The sequence below is a fragment of the Phyllostomus discolor genome, chromosome 4 (genome assembly GCF_004126475.2).
Source record: "Phyllostomus discolor isolate MPI-MPIP mPhyDis1 chromosome 4, mPhyDis1.pri.v3, whole genome shotgun sequence".
NCBI lineage: Eukaryota > Metazoa > Chordata > Mammalia > Chiroptera > Phyllostomidae > Phyllostomus > Phyllostomus discolor.
In genome coordinates, this window is record NC_040906.2 from 50080963 (window position 1) to 50101487 (window position 20525).

At 41.2% G+C, this 20525-nt stretch overlaps 1 pseudogene; it reads left to right on the plus strand.

The window, feature by feature from the left end:
• The first annotated feature begins 1214 nt into the window (after nucleotides 1–1214).
• Nucleotides 1215–20183, plus strand: LOC114494828 (annotated as a pseudogene).
• The last annotated feature ends 342 nt before the right edge of the window (nucleotides 20184–20525 follow it).

Consider the following 20525-nt stretch of genomic DNA (forward strand, 5'->3'; position numbering starts at 1 on the left):
CCTGGCTGGGGTGGCTCAGTGGACTGAGCGCCAGCCTGTGAACCAAAGGGTTGGTGGTTCAATTCCCAGTCAGGGCACATGCCAGGGTTATGGGCCAGGTCCCCGGTAGGGAGCATGCAAGAAGCAACCACACATTGATGTTTCTCTCCCTTTCTCCCTCCCTTCCCCTCTCTCTAAAAATAAATATATAAAATCTTTAAAAAATAATTTTAGAAAAACAATGATTAACCCTGAGGTAATGAGACCATAGGAGGTAAAGTTTTACTTTTTAAATTTTACTTGAAAAGATGTTTGTTTCAATTTTTTTAAAAAAGAAATTTATTTGCTTGCCTCTTTCTTTTACGCCTGTAAAAACTATTTTCTTTCTTTCACACAACAGGCCAGGAGGGGTTTTAGGAAAGAAACATCATGTGCCTTTATTGCTTTGGAGATGTCTTTTTTTTTCTGGACATACACCCACAAAAATTAAAATAATTTTTAAAATCCATGTTTAAAAAACTCCCAGGCAGATTTTGCTCTCCTTGGCTGAGAAAACTAAGATTTTAGCGTGCTCTGCCAATGCGGGTGGATTGAATGGACCTTGCTTAAATGGAAGAGAAACTGGTTCTCTCAGGCCTCCCACAAAGATCTAGGGATCCCATGACAAAGAACTAATAACCCCTGTGGCTTCCAAACTAAAAAGAATTCTGTAGAGTTGTAAACAAGCATCCTAATAAAAACCCCTTTTACTTTAAATACATATCTCTAAGAATTATTTTTACTTGTCTCTTTGACTGAATATAAAAGATATCTTTTAAAAAATCAGTTAAATAACTGACCAGGAAAATGAACCACTGATTTGAAAATTCAGCAGACATGCCAGCATTGAAACAACATTGCCAGCAGACGAAACAACATTGGAGTTTCGTACAAGAGAATGTAACTCCTTCTAAAGATCATGCAATATTGCGCCAAAAGCCTGGGGTGGGGGCTGAGAACCAGGGGCAGTGATATTCATGGATGAGAACAGACAGAAATGCCCTGGGCGCATTCATGAAGGTGCTTTCCAGTCAAGCGGAAGGGGTGGCATTACAATAATTTGCAAGTATCAGAGGATTTGAGTCAGTGCAGGATTTTTTTTGTTTGTTTTGACCCTGTGTATTGAAAGAATAGAATAATCTGTGAAGAAATGAAATGGAACCTAATGAAAATTTTTAAATGACTTTTGAAGCCTCATGACATGGTGCGTGGACCCAAACCCACTTCCTGTCTCCTGCTCCAAGGCCGGGCTGCTGGGGGGTCCTCTGGCGGAACGCAACAGCCACACTCACCCTGCCCTGCAGCGCGCGCTGGGAGAGCCGTGCCTGCTGGACAAGGAGCAAATGCGGGGAAAAGAGGTGCACGGTACAAAAATGCAGTTAAGAATACTCACCTTAATAACCATTAAATTAGGATTATAAAATTTTTGGAATGGATTTGCTCAGAGATGTTGCCCTAATGGTATTTCTTAAATATAATCACAAGGGAACAATGCTGCATCCCCATCACAGGAAAGTAGTTTACAAGCTATGCTACATGTAATAATGGCATGCAGCCATTACAAATGATGATACAGTTTTATATTTACTGACATAAAAAGTACCATATAAAGTAACAATTATATAATTATACATTCCTATATAATATAAATGTTACTATAATATAAAATATAAATTTTATTGATGTTACATAGTGATATTATATAAATATTTATCATATAAATATTACATAATAAAATTTGTATTTTATTGTATTATATAAAGTGGGACCAGATTGCAATATTCTATGAAGAGTTCAATCCACTTTGGCAAAAATGTATGGCATACATAAAACAAATATGAAAGGTACAATACAGAGAGAACAAAGTGTAACACTGTGATCTGTATACTACGTGTGTCAGGGGAGAGACCTCTGGGAGGGCACTGACCGGAGGGGACAGGGCGGTTTGCTGTGGTATGCGACACTTGATCAAGGGGGTGGTGACATGAACATACACTACTTAAAATGTTTTAAAATCCTTACATGTGTACTTATGATCTGTGCACTTTTCTATATGTATGTTATACTTTGATGTAAAAAAAAAATGCATAGGACCAAGATAGTAATGATACTCTCTTTGGAAAATATGGTTGATTTGTATTTTGCTTAGTCTTTTTCTGTTAAATGTTTTATAACTGTTACATCTGGAAAAAACCTATAAAGGGGTTACTTAGAAAACAAATAAAGCTGTAAAGACCAGGATTGTAGTGATTTTTCAGAATCAAGGTAGAGTACCCCTCTACCAGTCACCTTTCTCATTTGTGGTAGGTATATATTATCCAAATCATGTTGTCCATACAGTGTACAAATTGCCTCCAATCCCAACTAAATCAACTGTTTTTCCTTCATGGTGGAAAGTGTAGGGAACATGGAGACCTAATCCTCCTGCCTCATTAGGAAAATATCCAACCAAAAGAGGTCATAAACCAGAGCAGTGTCCAGCCCGGGAGGGAAGTGAATGAGAGGGGAGATGAAGGAAACCCTGTCTCAGCTTCCTGCAGCTCTGGCCTCCAAGTTGAAGGGCTCCGTTGAGGTATGTTGCTGTGTACGTGCCAGGTTATGTTTATTTCATGTTCTGAATGATTCCTTTTTAACCTACCAAGTATTTATAGCCCATAGAAACTCAGAGATGAAAGTTTTCCAACGTGCAAAAACCACAAATGACAAAATCTTGTTAGAGTGGCCGAAGCCAGGAGGGCTCTCAAGCTCATGTGTGTGTCTGTCCGTCTGAAGCCCCGTTCATTACGACTGAGCTTTTCTGGGCTGGTCCTCAGTGGAGAATGGGTGACCCTAGGAAACCATTGCAACCACTGTGTTGTGAGCTGAAGGAGAGCCATTGAACACAACAAAAAGAATGCTTCAAGGACGCATTGCAACACAATCAGAACCATGCCACAGGCTCTGATGGCTAGGAGGTGACAGCAGGAGTGACACAATTAGGGACAGGAGTGGTTCAATTTAGGGGGGAAAACCAATAGAAGTGTGCTGTTTGCGGGACAAAGAGGCTGAGTTCTAACGTACCCCCAATAAGCAGCGTCCACAAAGAGCTGACCATGAGCATGTGGCAGCTCTGCAGATGGCTCTTTCAGCCACACTCAGACCTGGCACTCTCAAAAGGGTTCAGGGGCAGCAGGCTTGCAGGCAAGGGAGAGTGGAGCTGCGTGAGAATGTGCGTGTGCCCTCGCATGCCACAGACAGTCTGGGCCAAACAAAGCCACACCTGGCAGGACTGGGGAGTCTCCAGCCTGCTTCTGCTCTCCTCCTGCTTCTTCCCATCCTCCCCTCCCAGAACTCCCTGGTTTGTGCATTTGGAAGTGATAAGCCAGTTTAGAATTCCCACATCTCATTTGTTCAGCCATTTTGGCTACAAATCTCAGTCAGCCCATCAGTGAATGCTTTTCTTTTAGACAAAAATTCTTAGAAAATAAAAGCTTTATCATCTTCTGGAAAGACAGGTTGGACAAAGCTGCATCTTACCAAGCATGAATACTAATGATGTAAATGATACCCTCAATGACAGTGACTAAATATCAAGAATAACTAGGGGGCTAATATTAATGAAAAAGGCAAGCAGGAGCCCTGGCTGGGTAGCTCAGCTGGTTAGAGCACCATCCCCCTGCTCCAAGGTGGCGGGGTGGATGCCTGGTCAGGACACATGCCAAAATTAACCCATGGATGCATAAATAAGTGGAACAACAAATCCATGTTTCAATGTCTCTCTCTCTCTCTTTCTCTCTCTCTCTCCCCCTTCCCCTCCCCTTTCTCTCTCACTCAAATCAATTTTTAAAAAGAGACAAATGGAATAAAATATGAGCCTAATCAAATTCTTCCCCTAGAATACCAGGCCCAGGTTAATCTTATAAATGTGTCCACAACCCACCTGCTCCAAATGGATCTCCCCAGCATATCCTGTGCTTCAGGGTAGGGGCAATGAGGAAACTCTCTAGCAGTTGACCCTACCACACGGCTCCTGAGTTTGGAGTGGCAAAGAGCCAACTCTACGTACTCTAAACATCGATATCTTTGACCTCTGGGAGGGCTGTGGGTACAGGTTTTTAACTTCTCTTGGAATTCTCATGGGAAAATTTCCTTCTTCAATTGTGCATGCAGTTTACAATAACACTACTGAGAGAAACGCACATGCATCTTTGAGAAAAGTTAGTCCCTGTAAGCCCTATCAGTTTCAGGAAACAGACTTTCTGTATTGGTAGGCACAGGAGTAGTCTCCCTTAGGGAAAAGACGGACTTCAAATTTACCACTTTGTCAGCATTCGAAGAACAGGATATGGGACTCGAGGCTTCTCAGTGTGGTTGCACAGTTGGTGTTCGGAACAAATAAACTACAAAGTGCAAGTTGACCTGCCATATGTGGAGGTGTTGCTTGATGCAGACAAAGTAGAAGAATGTTCATTCTGGGATATTGTTTATCCTGAATCAGTCCTAGTACTTGCTCTTCTGGTCTCTTCTGCATCCTCACTCAGGTACAAGGGCAGTGCCATGCCTCCGCATGCCTTTACTTTGTCTATCCTATGCCCCCAAAGTCCATCTACAGGAGGATGAGTGCTGGGCGTCTTCACATTGCCACACAGCAATAAGCTCACCAGCTGCCCTGGGTGATGGTAATGATACTCCCTGTGCACCGAATTTCCATGATCTGCACGACATGCCAGGGCCTGTGCTGAGGGCTTTACAGATGATATTGCTTGGTCCCTTGCAACTCAGAGAGACAGACTGACCCAGTTTCAAACTCAGGTCTGTCTGCTCCCGGGGTCACATGCTTTTACACAGTGACTGTGGGGCCACTGCTTCCCTTCAGTCCCTTTGACCGTCCATCAGTTTCCACCGGCTCTAAGCACTCTCCCACCCAGGAATGCAGCCTCCTGTGCATCAAATGCTCCTCTACCCTCCCTCACCTTCCTCTCATCATTTCCCTCCTCTTTCCTATCCTTTGATTTTCAGCTTCAATATCACTTCTCCAAATCAGTCAGGCTTCTCCCTCCCCAGCACTTATCCCAGATGCTGGGTGTTAGTTTGCACTTGTGTTTATTCAGCGTCTGCACTGCTGCTCTCACATTGGAGCCTGGGGCCTGGAAGGTGCCTGGCACACACTAGGGCTTATTGACATCTGATGAATGAATGAATGAGTGGCCAAGGAAGACTTAAGCAAGGCAGACGCTGAAAATAACACTGCAGCTTGGACTGAGTCCTCTACAAATTGCTTCTAGTTTAGCCACATGTGATTTTAATTGTGAAGAAAACTCACAATTATCATTTACTCTTTCCTTCAAAAACCATTTCCTGAGCACATATCAGTGCTTCAATCAACCTGCCTGAGGAGCTCCTGCCTTCCTTCTGCTCCGGCCTCCCCTGCACAGCCCTTGGCTCTCCAGCCTCGCCACTGTGGCACCAGCCTCTCCAAAGAGGGCTCTTGACCTTCCCTGGATGGTGAAATTCCGGTCTCACGTCCGGAGCAGCCATCTTTCCTAGGTTTTCCTGGTGAAATGCAAAACTGCTCACGATTTTTACCGTTAATGTGACTCAGTCCCACCACTAAGTACAATATTACTCATTAGTTTCGTGTACAATGATCATATTATAGTGGTATAATACACTGTGACAATCTTGATACTTTAGTCTGACAAGCCAACAAACCTGACAATCTCATTTTAAGGCATCTGCAATTTAAGGGAAAAATGTACACTCTAATGTCATCGCGCCCTCCCCACGAGAGGAGGGGTCGAACCCACTTGGAGTACGACATTCTGAGATGCTGTCAGAATTCTTAAAGTTAAACAAAAATCCTCTTGGTGTTAGAAGTGAGAAGACAATAGCAGCCACCACCTGAATAGATAGCTGTCACTTCAGACGACAGGTTGCCTGCTGCTCAGACATGTTGCTTTCTGAGGGGGACGCGATGCTGAGGCTTGGCGGGAGTTTCTGCAGGCGACCAGATTCCTGCTGCCGGTGGGTGGGAGGCCCTCACCTCCTTGACCAGCCAGCCAGCTGTGGTTCTGCCTGGGAAACAGAGGCTGCCTTGTGAACTGACAGTGTAGCCCTGTTATGGGGTAAGGCTGCTATCCCCCATCAATATTAATGCAGAAAACTGTAGTGTGAAGCCGTGTTGAATCATATCTTGTCAAGGTTTAATGTTACCACTTAACTCCGTGAATGTATTTTTTAAAAACTCTGCCTGCCCTCAAATCAATATGTTCTGACTTTTTACATATAGGCTCTCAATCAAAATTAATTATAATAGCCTAGCTCCATGCTATAAATAGAAGAGCAAAAATCCTAGCAGGTTCTGAGCCTTCAGCAGAGGAAGAAACCAAACTCCCCAGGAGCTTGGAAAAACCATCAGCTGAGCTTGCATTAGAGCAGGCACCAAGCTCAGTGGCGGTGTTCAAAGTGTGAGCCGAAACTGCACCTCCGTGGTCAGAGAGGAGCCCCCAGACTTGAAGGGCCGTGTGTGTCTGGAATCATTTCCCAGCCTTAATAAGGAGCTCTGTCTTTCCCCGGCATCAGATTAGTGCTCCTCTGTGACCCCAGCACGCCGGCAACTCCGAGGCACTAAGATGACGCTCACCTTTGGGGAAAAGAATGCTCTAATCTTGGTCCTGTTCCAAGAGTACCACCCTGGTCGCCTGTCCTTGGTCTTGTTTTCTAGTTTGCTTTTGTGGTCTGGGGATACGGATCCTTTCCTGCCTGGGTGAGAGAGCTGTGCGGGGCCTGTGGGGCTCCCTCCCTCGCCTCCTCATCTGGGGAGCAGGCTTTCTCAACCCCCAGTCCTTCTTCACAGGTAGGAAGCACATCACAACTCATTAGTAATTTACTGCTACAGTAATTTTTATAATTACTGCCAGGAGGCCTCATTAAATTTGATCTAATGAATAAATATTGTATTTTTCAACGTGATTACCAGAACAGCTTAAGCTGAGTGCCATAAACAATTATTTTCCTCACTACTCAGGATGTTGGTGACTATTGATTTTTATTTCAGAAAGAATTTTACCGTAGTAATACCAATAAAAATGACTTCAGGAATAGACAATATACCCCACGTCAATTCATAAGCAGCATTGCGGCCCCAGGAAGCAGCCGAAGGGGAAGGCTGGATGTCAGAAGGAAAGACAAATCGGCCTGGAATGAAGGTCTGCTGAGAGTCTGGGGACAAGGGAGGCGAGGTAGGGACAGGCTGGTGCTGTTCCGACTTGTCATGAGCCGAGATCAAGCTTGTGACTCTGAACACGGTGGTGGCGAGCTCCAGGGAGGAACAATAATTCTGGCAGTGGATTTCTTTTCTGCATTTTTGTAAAATAGAGTCACTAAATTCTGCTCAGTTAGAAATAGCCGAAGTAAAACATGAAAATTGGACTATAACAGAAGAGTCTCACACCAAGCCTGAGTTATGCTCTTGTGCTTCTTCACTTCCCCGAACCTGTGCTTTCCTGCTTTCTCTTTTTTTTAGCTTCTAATGTCGGGTAATGGACTTTCACCTCTTAACTAGTGAGATGGGTATTTCCCTACATCTTCTGGTTTTTACTGCACTTAGCACTCCATCCTCTTCATACCTAAGCTACTGTGAAATGTGAAGGGATTCTCTGATTTTTTTCTCTTCCTCTAACCAAAGCAACACTTTGCTGCCCCAGGTGACCCTGACTCCCCCGGCTCATCTCTCCTCAGACCTCTCTTCCACCCCAGAGCAGTCACCCTCAGCCCTGGCTGCGTATCAGAATCACACAGGAACTTTTGAGACATGCTGATGCCTATGCCCTGCCCCATGGATTCTGAGTTAAGTGATCTAGGACGGGGACCGCAGCAACCATTCTTTTTTGAACTCACCCAGTGACTCTGATGTGTAGCCAAGGTTTGATCCTACTGCCCTGGAAGGTAAGTAAGTGAAATCAGGGGGTAGATAAGATGGGAGCCAGAGCTCCAGGCCCAAAACAACCAGAACTGGCCCGAGGGTAGTTGTTACAGGCTGAATTGTCCTCTCAAAATTCCTGTTGCAGTCCTAAGCCCCCTGTACCTTGAAATAGGACTGTATCTGGAAACAGGGCCCTTGAGGAATGAGGTAAAATGACATCATATGACTGGGCCCTAATCCAGTATGACTGGTGCCCTCCAGAGAAGAGGAGATTCAAGCACAGACAGGCACAAAAGGAAGACCCTGTGAAGACACAGTGAGAAGGTGGCATCTGCAAGCCAAGGAGAGAGGCCTCAGAAGATATTAACCCTGCCAGTGCTTTGATGTCAGACTTCTGGTCCAGAATTGTAAGAAATTACAGTTCTGTTGTGCAAACCACCAGTCTGTGGTACCTTGTTATGGCAGCCCCAGCAAACGGGCCTGGTGGCTAAAAGCAGAGATTCTGAAGGTAGGCAGAGCTAGGTTCAAATCCAGTCTATCACTTACCAGTTGTACAGGGTGGGCAAAAGTATGTTTACAGTGGACCTGGCTGGGTGGCTCAGTTTGTTGCAGTGTTGTCCCATATACCAAAAGGTTGTGGGTTCCATCCCTAGTCGGAGCACACACCTAGGTTACAGGTTTGACCCCTGCTGGGGCATGTACGGGAGGCAACTGATGGATGTTTCTCTCTCTCCCTCTCTCTTCCTTCACCTCTCTCTAAAATCAATAAATGTATCCTTAGACAAGGATTTAAAAAAGTAGGTTTACAGTTGTGAGTACATGAAATACAGAGTTAATAAAGCTATTATAATAATCAAACCTGCATGTTTTTTTTAAATTTTGCTTAAGAATATATTTATTTATTTTTAGAGAGAGAGGAAGGGAGGGAGAAAGAGAGGGAGAGAAACATCAATGTGTGGTTGCCTTTCACACACCCCCTGCTGGGGACCTGGCCTGCAACCCAGGCATGTGCCCCGACTGAGAATCAAACCACCAACCTTTGGGTTCGCAGGCCAGCACTCAATCCACTGAGCCACATCAGCCAGGGCTGCACATCTTTTTCCATATGAACAACAGTAAACCTAGTTTTGCCCATCCCTGTATATGCCTTGATATTCTGGTGATCTACACTGTGTATTGAATTACCTCAAAGCTTAGTGGCATGAAACAACTCTTTATCATGGGTTCTGTGGGTCAGGAATTTGGACAGGGCATAACAGAGACTATTTGTCTCTGTTCTGAAATGTCTGGGGCCTCAGCTGGAAAACTGGAAGGATGACTGGTTCTATGGCTGGAATCTAGAATCACCAGACAGCTTGTTTTCACACATGTTTGGTGATTGATACAAGCAACTGGCCAGGACCTAAGTTGGCACTATTAGCCAAAAAACCTACATGTGGGCCTCTTCATGGAGCCTGGGCTTCCTCACTACATGGGGTTGGATTCCACGGGCAAGAAGCCACAGAAAGAGAGACACTAAGAAGCTGTTTCACCTTTTAAAGCCCAGCCTTACAAGCCGTGCAGCAGCAATATTGCTGCAGCGTTCTATTGGTTGAGGCAGGCAATTAGGCTTCCCAGTCTCTAAGAGAAAGGAAATAGACTCCAAGGCAAGGGGGAATGGCAGCGTTCTGGAAAAGTGAGGGGGACCCAAAATACTGTTGTGGCCATGTTTTGGGAAATGCTATCTGTCACACTTGGACAAGTTTCTTAACCTCTTTGAACCTCTGTTTCCTCATCCTTAAATTAGAATAATGTAAACTGACTCCTTTGGTTGTTATAAGGATTAACAGGGCAACTTGAGAGCAGAGCCCCTGGCACGTAGTTAAGTGCTCAGGAAATTCAAGCTGCTCTCAATACCTGGGGCCAATGTGCTTATTCTGGTCAGGCTTTGAGGGGTGATGAGAAAGATGGGGGAAAGGATCAGGGGGTCAAAAGATAGTGTGTAAAATAAATAAATCAAGAAGTGTCAGGAAAGAAATATTCAGAATACGGGGGCTATTCCCCAAAAGCAATAAAAACTTGAGTTAAAATTGTTGTCCCCTGGTAAGTAGGACTGGGGCCCTAAGATTCTAGAAAAGTGTGTGGGGGGGGGAGATATCTGTGCTTTTGATTATGAATCCTTCAGAACTATTTGATTGTTTTAACCAAATGCATGTGATACTTTAACTTTAAAAAAGAAAAAGAAGGACCCATAAAAACGATATGTCAAAGGTGGCTGTCCCAAATAAATGTAAAGAAATTACTACTAGTTCTCATTTTTGTAGTGTATTTAAATTCGTGCTTTCTAACAGTCACTGTAATTTAGATGTAAATAAAAAGGTTAAAAATTATATAGAAAGTATAATATTAGTAATATTAACAATACTTAGGTGCAGCACTTACAAGTAACCCAGTTCTTAACGGTGGTTATCTGTGAGTAGAAGGATTATGGGTGATTTTAATTATGAAATTCAAACTTTTTTTTAATTCTTTTTTTAAAAGATTTTATTTATTTATTTTTAGAGAGGGAAGGGAGGGAGAAAGAGAGAAACATCAATGTGTGGTTGCTGGGGGCCATGGCCTGCAACCCAGGCATGTCCCCTGACTGGGAATCGAACCTGTGATGCTTTGGTTCGCAGCCCACGCTCAATCCACTGAGCTATGCCAGCCAGGGCTCTGAAACTCAAATTTTTCATAATAAGTAATCAAAGATATTTTATAACCATCAAAATATATCAAATAAAATACATAAAAGTTTTATAATAATGAATATAAGCTTATATCTCATCCTCTTTTGTCTCCTCCCGACATCTCAGTCAGCACTTTTTTATTGTTTATTTTTATTTTTTTAATTAAATTCAGTCAGCATTTTCAAATGAAGTATTATCTGTGTTTAATTTAAGAGCAGGAACTTCTCGTTAATCAGGAAGTGTTGAAATGCTCATATCAAGATGAGTAAGACTAAGGAGGGTGATAATGTCTTTTAGTATTTGGAAAGGCTGAGAATCAGAAAGCAACTGTTACCCCAAAGAATTACAAAAAGTTCTCAAGGATTCACTGGTACAAAAACAGTTTCCTTAAAAGCAATAATAACTTCAATATACAAAAATGAGTTTTATTTCTATATATAAGCAATAAACAATCTGAAGTAAAAATTAAGAAAACCTAATGAACAAAAATAAACTAATAAGCAAAACAGAACCACAGATGTGGAAACATGGAACAGACTAACAGTGACCAGAGGGGGGGGGGGGGGGGGACAATGGTGGAAAGAAGGAGAAGCAACTAGTAAAAGAGCATGCACGAATGACCATGGACATGGACAGCAGGGTGGGAATTGACTGTGGGGTGGGTGGGGCGGATGGGTGAAGGAGGGCCAAGAGGGAAAAATTGGGACAGCTATAATAGAATAACAATTTAAAAATCTTAAAAAGAAAAGAAAAGAAAAGAATTTCAGTTACAATATCATCAAAAATTGGGAGGTGGGTGTGGATAAATTTAACCAGGGAGATGTAAGATTTGTACACTAGAAACTACAAAACATTGTTAAAGGAAATTAAAGACCTAAATAAATGGAAAGACATCCTGTATTCATGGGAAGACATAATGTTGTTAATATGTCAGTACTTCCCAAATTGAACTACAGATTCACTGATTACAGTGAATCCAACTGTATCAAACTTATCAAAATTCCAACTTCCACTTTTGCAGAAATGGATGAAATGATCCTAAAATTCACATGGAAGTACAAAGTACGCTGAATAGTCAAAAGAATCTTTAAAAAGAAGAAAGTCAGAAGGATCACATTTCCCAGTTTCACAACTTATTACAAAACTGTGGTAATCAAAACAGTGAGGAACTGGCGTGAGACTAGACATAAAGATCAATGGAATAGAACTGAGAGTCCATAAATAAACCCATACTTTATGGTTAATTGATTTTCTTTTTTTTTTAAGATTTTATTTACTTATTTTTAGAGAGGGGAAAGAAGGGAGAAAGAGAGGGAGAGAAATATTGATGTGAGAGAGACAAACATCAATTGGTTGCTTCTTACACATCCCCAACCATAGAACCAAACCCACAACCAAGGCATGTACCCTGAGTGGGTATCGAACCAGAGAACTTTTAGTCTGTAGGACAATGCCCAACTCACTGAGCCACACCAGTCAGGGCTAATTGATTTTCAACAAGGGTGCCAAGATCATTCAATCCAATGGAGAAAAAAAGAGAGTATTTTCAACAAATGGTACTAGGACAATTAAATATTCATTTGCAAAAGAATGAGGTTGGATCCTTACCTTACACTATATACAAATTAATCATTGACCTAAATGTAAGAGTTACAACTATAAAACTTGTAAAAGAAAAACATAGGAATAAATCTTCATGACGTTGGATTTGTCAATGGATTTTTGGATGTAACACCAAAAGCAACAACAACAAAAATATTGATAAATTGGACTCTATTAAAATAAACTTTTGTGCACCAGAGAAGACAAGCAAATGCAAAGACAGTCTGTCAGTTACTCAAACAATTAAAAATAGTTATTATATGACCCAGCAACTCCACCTACGTATATATCAAATGGAATTGAAATGAGGTGTCCAAACAAAAACTTGTAAACAAATGTTCATAGCAGCACTATTCACAATAGCCAAGGGTGAAAACAACCAACATATCTACCAACTGATGATGGATAAATTGTGGTATACCCATTACAGAACATTATTTGGCCATAAAAAGGAATGAAGTACTGGGATCTACTACAAAGAGGAACCTTGAAAACATTATCCTAAGTGAAAGAAACCAGATACAAAAAGCCACATATTGTATGTTTACAAATGTCCAGAACAGGCAAATCCTTAGAGACTGAAATCCATAGGGGAGAGAGAAAAAGGGAAGTTAGTATTTAATGAGTATCTGGCTTCTTTTGAGGGTCATGAAAATGTTCTGGAGCTACATAGTGGTGCTGGTGGCAAAGCTTTGTGAATATACTTGAAGCCACAGAATTATATGTATGGTAAATTTTGTTATACAAATTTCACTTCAATTTTTTAAGTTAAGAAACAAAATATCAAAAAACTAAGTAGTAGGCAAAGAACTGGCAAGCTTGACATGGATTATTTTCAAAACCCAGTTCCTCGCTAAAGCAAACTAACTTGCAGTGGAAACTCTCCCTCACCAGAAGCAGCTCTCCAGTTCTTGAGTCCCACGTCTTGCTTTGCTGAGATCAATTAATAGAGTTCTTGGTGTCTGCCCTAATCATCACGCAGACAGATAAAATATAGTTAATATCCTTTACTCCCTCCCCAACACTGAAAAACAAGATAAATGGAATCTATCTCCATAATTTTACTTAGTCATTTATTTCAGTAGCATCTGTTTATCATGATTTACAAGAATTTGGCTGGCAACAAGAGTTGCAGGAAGCATTTGCATAAAGGAATTTTATTTACATATTTTCCTCCTTAAGCACTATGGATACTCAAAATGATCATGCCTTGGAAATTCAGGCTAGTTCTAGTGATGATTATTACTTTTTTAAAAGCCATACTGGATCGTCTCCAAGAAGTGAAAAACATTTACAGCTATTCAATTTAGAAGACAAACTTGAGAATCAGTCTATTAAAGAATGTGTAATCAAATAAAAATAAGAGAAAACTGAAATACTGGTTCCCGCTGATATGGCTTGCTCACTAAGTGTGTAAGAAAAAGATTTAGACTTCCTTGGCACAAGCTTACAGAACAGTCTGTCCTTGGGTGTTTGAGTAAGAGAGAAAACCGCTTTCCACAATATCTTTTCCTCTAAAACTTTAAATCTTAGGTCCAGGATAATATATGTGAGTATAATTTATTATTCTTTGTATGGTCATATCAACTATGTGTCTCTCCCATATACTGTATATAATATAGTTAAGTAAAAAAAAGGCATAATAGAGAAAATGTAGCATGTATGATGCTGCCATTTATGAAAAGGAAAGAGGAGGGTACAAATATATACACACATTTTCTTACAGTTTTTGAAAATCAAAGTATAAGTCAAAAAAAATTTAAATGTTCACCTATGGATGGGGAGAAGGATCAGGGTGGAAGGATGGAAATATCATCTAGACTTCTCTAAAAAAATCTTATCCGTAAGCTTCACTTTGGAAATATGTAACTTGTTTTACATCATTATAAAGCAAAAGTGAATTCTAACTTTTAAAAAAGCAGTCTTTAAAATCAAATGCAAAATAGAACAAATGAAACTAACATCACATCAAGTTGGTAACTTAACCACACAGAAAGGAACAGTTTGAAATGATTTTAGAAACAGTAATTTATACCAAAGGACTTACACTAATGACTAAAACAAAAAAATTCTAAACTATTTTCTGTAATAATACTAATATTTTAATAATGATATTAGTATTATTTTGAAGCCACCTACATGCATATATAGTAATATTAATATATTTAGATATAAACACTATTATATAATTGCTTATATATAAGCATATTTATGTAAGTTGTATATATGTACAGGGGTCTAACACAAATAAGATCCCTTTTTTATTAAAAAATCTCATTGCAAAATCATAAGCAAGTAATTCTGTGACATGATATCACACTCAAGCACATCATATGACATTTTTGGTGAAATGTTCAAATTAAACCTATAAATTATTATACCCATCTTATTACCCTACCAACCACACTCAAGTAGGCATTACTTCTGCTGGGCCTGTAATATAAAATACACAGAAAGATAATATACATGAAAGAAATATGTTTTGAAAACAATACACTTTGGAGAAATGGTTGATTCCAGTTTGAGGCATAAAATGCATACACTGAGCCTGGAACATTTTGTCTTAGCAGAAACAAAGGAAACTATCAAAGACTCCTAGGGACATATCAGAAGGATGCAAGAGACTACATGAAGAAGCTCCCATTCGGCCAAAACTGGGTCTCACTAATAATAACAACTGGGACTTCTGGCCAAGATGAAGGTGTAGGTAGATACACTTTGCCTCCTCGCACAACTGAAGGACAACAACAAATTTAAAAACAACAAAAAAAAATAACTAGAACTGCCAGAAAATTAAACTCTATGGAATTACGACAACCAAGAATGTCAAAGAAGAAACATTCATCCAGACCAGTATGGGGGTGGAAACAGGCAGCAGGGATGCAGAGGACACACAGTAAGGCAAACACTGGAGGACCGGGGCAGGCGAGGCAGTGGCTAGCAGAGCAGGTGGTCCCACATTCGTGTGTGGATAAACCAGAGGAACAACTGGGGAGCAAGACAGACAGCGCAACCCAGGGTTCCAGCGTGGGGAAATAAAGCCTCAAAACTTCTGGCTGTGAAATTCTGGGTTGCAGCAGTGGGAGAGACTCCCAGCCTTACTGGAGAGTTCCTTGGAGAGACTCACAAGGTCCTAGAACTTACACAAACCCATCCACCCAGGAGTCAGCATCAGAAGGGTCCAATTTGCTTGTGGGTAATTGGGAAAGTGACTGAAAGCTGGCTGAGAGCTGAGCAAGTGGCATTGTTCCCCCTCAGACCCCTCCCCCACATACAGCACTACAACGCAGTGACCTGGGTTGCCTCACCCTGGAGAATACCTAAGGCTCTGCCCCTTACTACATAACACGAGTGCCAAGACAAAGAAATATGGCCTAAATGAAAGAACAGATGAAAGCTCCAGAAAAAATACAACTAAGTGATAAAGAGATAGCCAACCTATTAGATACAGACTTCAAAACACTGGTCATATTAGGATGCTCACAGAAATGGTTGAGTATGGTTGCAAAATAGAGGAAAAAGTAAAGGCTATGAAAAATGAAATAAAGGAAAATGTACAGGGAACCAACAGTGACGGGAAGGAAACCAGGACTTAAATAAATGGTTTGGAGCAGAAGGAAGAAATAAACATTCAACCAGAACCAAATGAAAAAAAAAAACAAGAATTGTGAGGAGAGGCTGAGGAATCTCCAGCATAACTTTAAATGTTCCAACATTCAAATCCTCGGGGTACCAGAAGGAGAAGAGGAAGAGCAGGAAAACTTACTTGAATAGATAATGAAGAACTTCCCCAAACTGGCAAAGGAAATACTTTCAGGAAGTCCTGGAAGCTCAGAGAGTCCCAAAGAAGTTGGACCCACCTGGCTGGCATAGCTCAGTGGATTGAGCTCAGGCTGTGAACCAAAGTGTCACAGGTTCGATTCCCAGTCAGGGTACATGCCTGGGTTGCAGGCCATGACCCCCAGGAACCGCACATTGATGTCTCTCTCCCTCTCTCTCTCTCTCTCTCTCTCTCCCTGTCTCCTTCCCTTCCCTCTCTAAAAATAAATAAATAAAATATTTAAAAAAAAGAAGTTGGACCCAAAGAAGCACACACCAAGGCACATCATAATTACATTACCCAAGATGAAAGATAAGGAGAGAATATTAAAAGCAGCAAGAGAAAAGGAGCTGATTACCTACAAAGGAGTTCCCATAAGACTATCAGCTGATCTCTCAAAAGAAATCTTACAGGCAAGAAGGGACTGGAAAGAAGTATTCAAAGTCATGAAGGCAAGGACCTACATCCAAGATTACTCTATCCAGCAAAGCTATCATATAGAATGGAAGGGCAGGTAAAGCGCTTCCCAGATAAAGTCGGGTTAAAGGAGTTCATCATCACCAAGCCCTTATTATATGTTAAAGGGACTTATCTAAGAAAAAGAAGATAAAAAATATGAACAGTAAAATGACAACAAACTCACAACTATGAACAACCAAACCTAACAAAAACAAAAATGAACTAAGCAAACAACTAGAACAAGAACAGGTTCACATAAATGGAGATCACATGGAGGGTTATCAGAGGGGGGAGAATGGGGGAAACAGTACAGGAAACAAGAAGCATAAATGGTAGGCACAAAATAGACAGGGGGGAGGTTAAGAATAGTATGGGAAATGGAGAAGCTAAAGAACTTGTATGTATGACCCATGGACATGATCTAAGGTGGGGGATGCTGGTGGCAGAGGGGGTACAGGGCGAATGAAGGGGAGAAAAAAATGGGATAACTATAATAGCATAATCAATAAAATATCTTTTAAAAATAAAAAAATAGTCTGAATCTATTTAAAAAAGAAATTGCTACACAATATTCTCTAGCATGAATACACATCAGTTTATTTATTCATCTCTGATTGATGAACATTTTATCTCCCAAATTTCATTATTGCAAATAGGTTGCAATGACTATTCTTGCATATACTTCATTAAGCACACGAGCAAGGATTGTTGGGTAGACACAACGTAAGAAACTAAAGATTCATAGAGTATGTATATTTACATTTATTGGAGTCTGTCAACTTGATCTGTAGAGGAAAGTTGGACTCACTAACAGCCACTCACATTATTATACACCCACAAACAGCCTGTTCAAACCATTGTCTTGACATTGTCAAATATTGTGTAAAGAATTCTGATGCACTTCTCAAGTTCCTTAGCAATACTAAACATTTTACAGTCATTGGGCATTTGTGTTTTCTTCTTTTAATTACATCTTCATGTCCTTTTCTTTAAATCATTAATATTTTACTTAACTTTTTGATACTCCTTATACTCAAGATAGTAATTCTTTGTCTATTACAAATGTTATAAATGTTTTCTCCCAGTGTCTCACTTGTCTTTTTTTATAGTATCTTTTATTGTGCCCAAGTGTTTTATTTTGATGGAATAAAATGATCGATTTTTAACTGAAAAAAAATAACAACTGCAATGGACTAGAACAAACCAAATATTTGAAAAATCCCAGAGTTAATATGATACTTTAGGGAAAAAAACCTTGATAGGCACCATTAAAGGATAGTAGAAAATGTATTTTTTTAAAATTCTGAAAACCGGGGGAGAAATGAGTCCTTAATATGTCTTTTCTGTACAAGTTCTATTTAGGATAAGTAAATAGTTGATGAGGGGAAGTTTCCAGCTGGTTAAGGAAGAGGGAAAGAATTTTCAGGAAATGTTCACCAATGGCCATAGAAACACAAACAGGGAGAGAAGAGAACAGTAGGAGGTTTTGGACGTTAGCACATAGCACTATGGGTGGAGGGTTGTTGCTGCATGTGAATCAGACTGAGCTTCCAGATCTAAAATGACACCATGGAGTTACAATTCATAAATTGTGGGAAACTGTACAGGAAAAATGACTGGTTTTTCAACAAATGAACTGCAAGGGGTGTAGGGTGGGGGGGAAAGGAGTGAAAACCAATTAATTAAAAGAGAATTGCAAGGAAGGAAAGGAGGGAGGGAGGGAGGGAGGGAGGGAGAAAAAAAAGAAAAAGAAGGAGGGAGGGAGGGAGGGAGGGAGGGAGAAAAAAAAGAAAAAGAAAGAGCAAGCCCATCAGTAAATGAATGGATCAAAAAACCATGGTACATTTACACAATGGAATTCTATGCAGCAGAAAGAAAGAAGGAGCTCCTACCTTTCATGACAGCTTGGATGGATATGGAAAACATTATGCTGAGTGAAATAAGCCAGGTGGTAAGGGACAAATACCATATGATCTCACCTATAAGCGGAACCCAATCAACAAAACAAGCAAGCAAGCAAAATACACAGAAACATTGAAATAAAGAGCAAACTGACAGTAAACAGAGGAGAGGGATAATAGGGAAGGGACATCAAGGAACACGTATAAAGGACACATGGACAAGCCAAAGGGGATAGGTAGGTTTGAGGGGGGAGGATGGGATGGGTGGGGCAGGGGGACATGGTGGGGTGAAAATGGAGACAACTATACTTGAACAACAATCAAAAAAGACAAGACAAGACAAGAAGAAGAAATTGAGACTCCTAAATTCAAATAAAACAACTATATGAATAGAGAGTGAGGAGAGTAGGATAGTGAAAATTTGAATAGTGACTAAATATTTGATATTAAGGAGCTTTTGTTAATTTCAGTAGGTGTAATAATGATATTTTGATTATGGTCTTCAAGTCATCATTTTTTAGAAATACTGAAGTGGTATGAATGTCATAATGTCTGAGATTTTCTTCAAAATAACTTAATGTGTCGGGCAGTAAAGGGGTACAGATGAAACAGTATAGACCATGAGTTGGTCACTGCTGAAGTTAGTAATTGGCACATGGCTGGGGGTGGGAGGTGGGGACGTGGGGAGGCTTTTCTCTTTAAAAAAGATTCTTCTGAGGTCACTTTCCATTGGACAGCAGAGTCAGGCTGGAGTTGTGAGGGTCAGGGGCACCATGGGGGCCACTGGCAACGCTGAGCAGCAGTGGGGACCCAGCTGGGCAGAGATCAAGGGTTCCTGAGAGCTAGGAACCCTTGGAACATAATATAAAGCACTGGCAGGTGCAGCAATGGGGCCCCCTTTCACAAATGATGAGTTTCATAGATCCTGCCATTTCCATGGACTGTGCCACAGCCTACCATCAATGAGGACATGCAGACTGTCCCTAACAAGTACCTGAAGTTCTTCCAGAAGGCAGCACTGAATGTGCAAGACAACCCTGGGGAAGATGTGGATGCAGAGGCGCTGATCCAGGAGGCCCGTTGGAGCTGCCTGGAGCAGTCTCAACTACTTTTCCAGATGGAGAAAAAGTTACACCCAGATTGACCCATGAGCTTCCCAGGATAAAGCGTGGTCAGCAGGCAGAAGAGGAACACACCCACCCAAGAAGCCCAATTCCCAAAATGAGAAAGGGACAGCCTCCTGGACATATCCCGTCAAATGGCAGGGCAGCCACCGGCATGGTGTGGAAATCAAAATCCTGGAAACCAATCAACCAAGAAGGCCCCAGGTGGGACCTGGCTCAGCTGAGTGAATCTACCACCTTTGCATTGGAATCTCCAGCCAACAAAGCCCTGGGGATGAAGAATCTACATCAAGCACCCATACCTCTTCAAGTATGCAGCTGACCCCCAGGACAAGACTGGGTGGTCAGGCAGCATCACATGTAGGCAACGGGGGAAGATGGGCTACCTCCTCATGGAGGAGGACACCTGGGACCTTGCTGCCAGCAATGACTTCAGAGGATGCCTGGATCTGAAGTTAGAGGAGCTGAAATCCTCCTTCCTACCCAGTTGGATGGTTGAGAAAATGCAAAAGCACATGGAGACGCAATGGAGAGAATGAGCATCGTGCTGTTGAAGCTGGGTCCCCTGGCTACGCTGAGCAGCCCTCCCCCAAGACCCTCTCACCCACACGGCGGAGGCCACCTCTGAGACTGCTCCTGGGCAGATGACAGTGGCATTAAGCTGTGCTAGTCTGTGGTGACTCACTAAGCACTGTCAGAATGCCATGTAGTTCTGTATTTGTAAATTTATTAGGGCAAGAAGTAATTAAACAGTTTGTAATAAAAATTTTAAAAAAAGAACTTCTATACACTAAATTTTTGTCAACAAAGTTTTCCCCCAACAAATGGATAACTCTTGGAGCTACTACATGTAAAATGATCTTTGCGCAGCTCATTTCTAGCTCAGTAATATAAATGAGAATAGAGGTATTCCTTTATAGTTAATATGATGAACTAAATTGTATTTTCCCGTTGAAAAATATATTAGAAATACATTTTTAAGGAATTGAC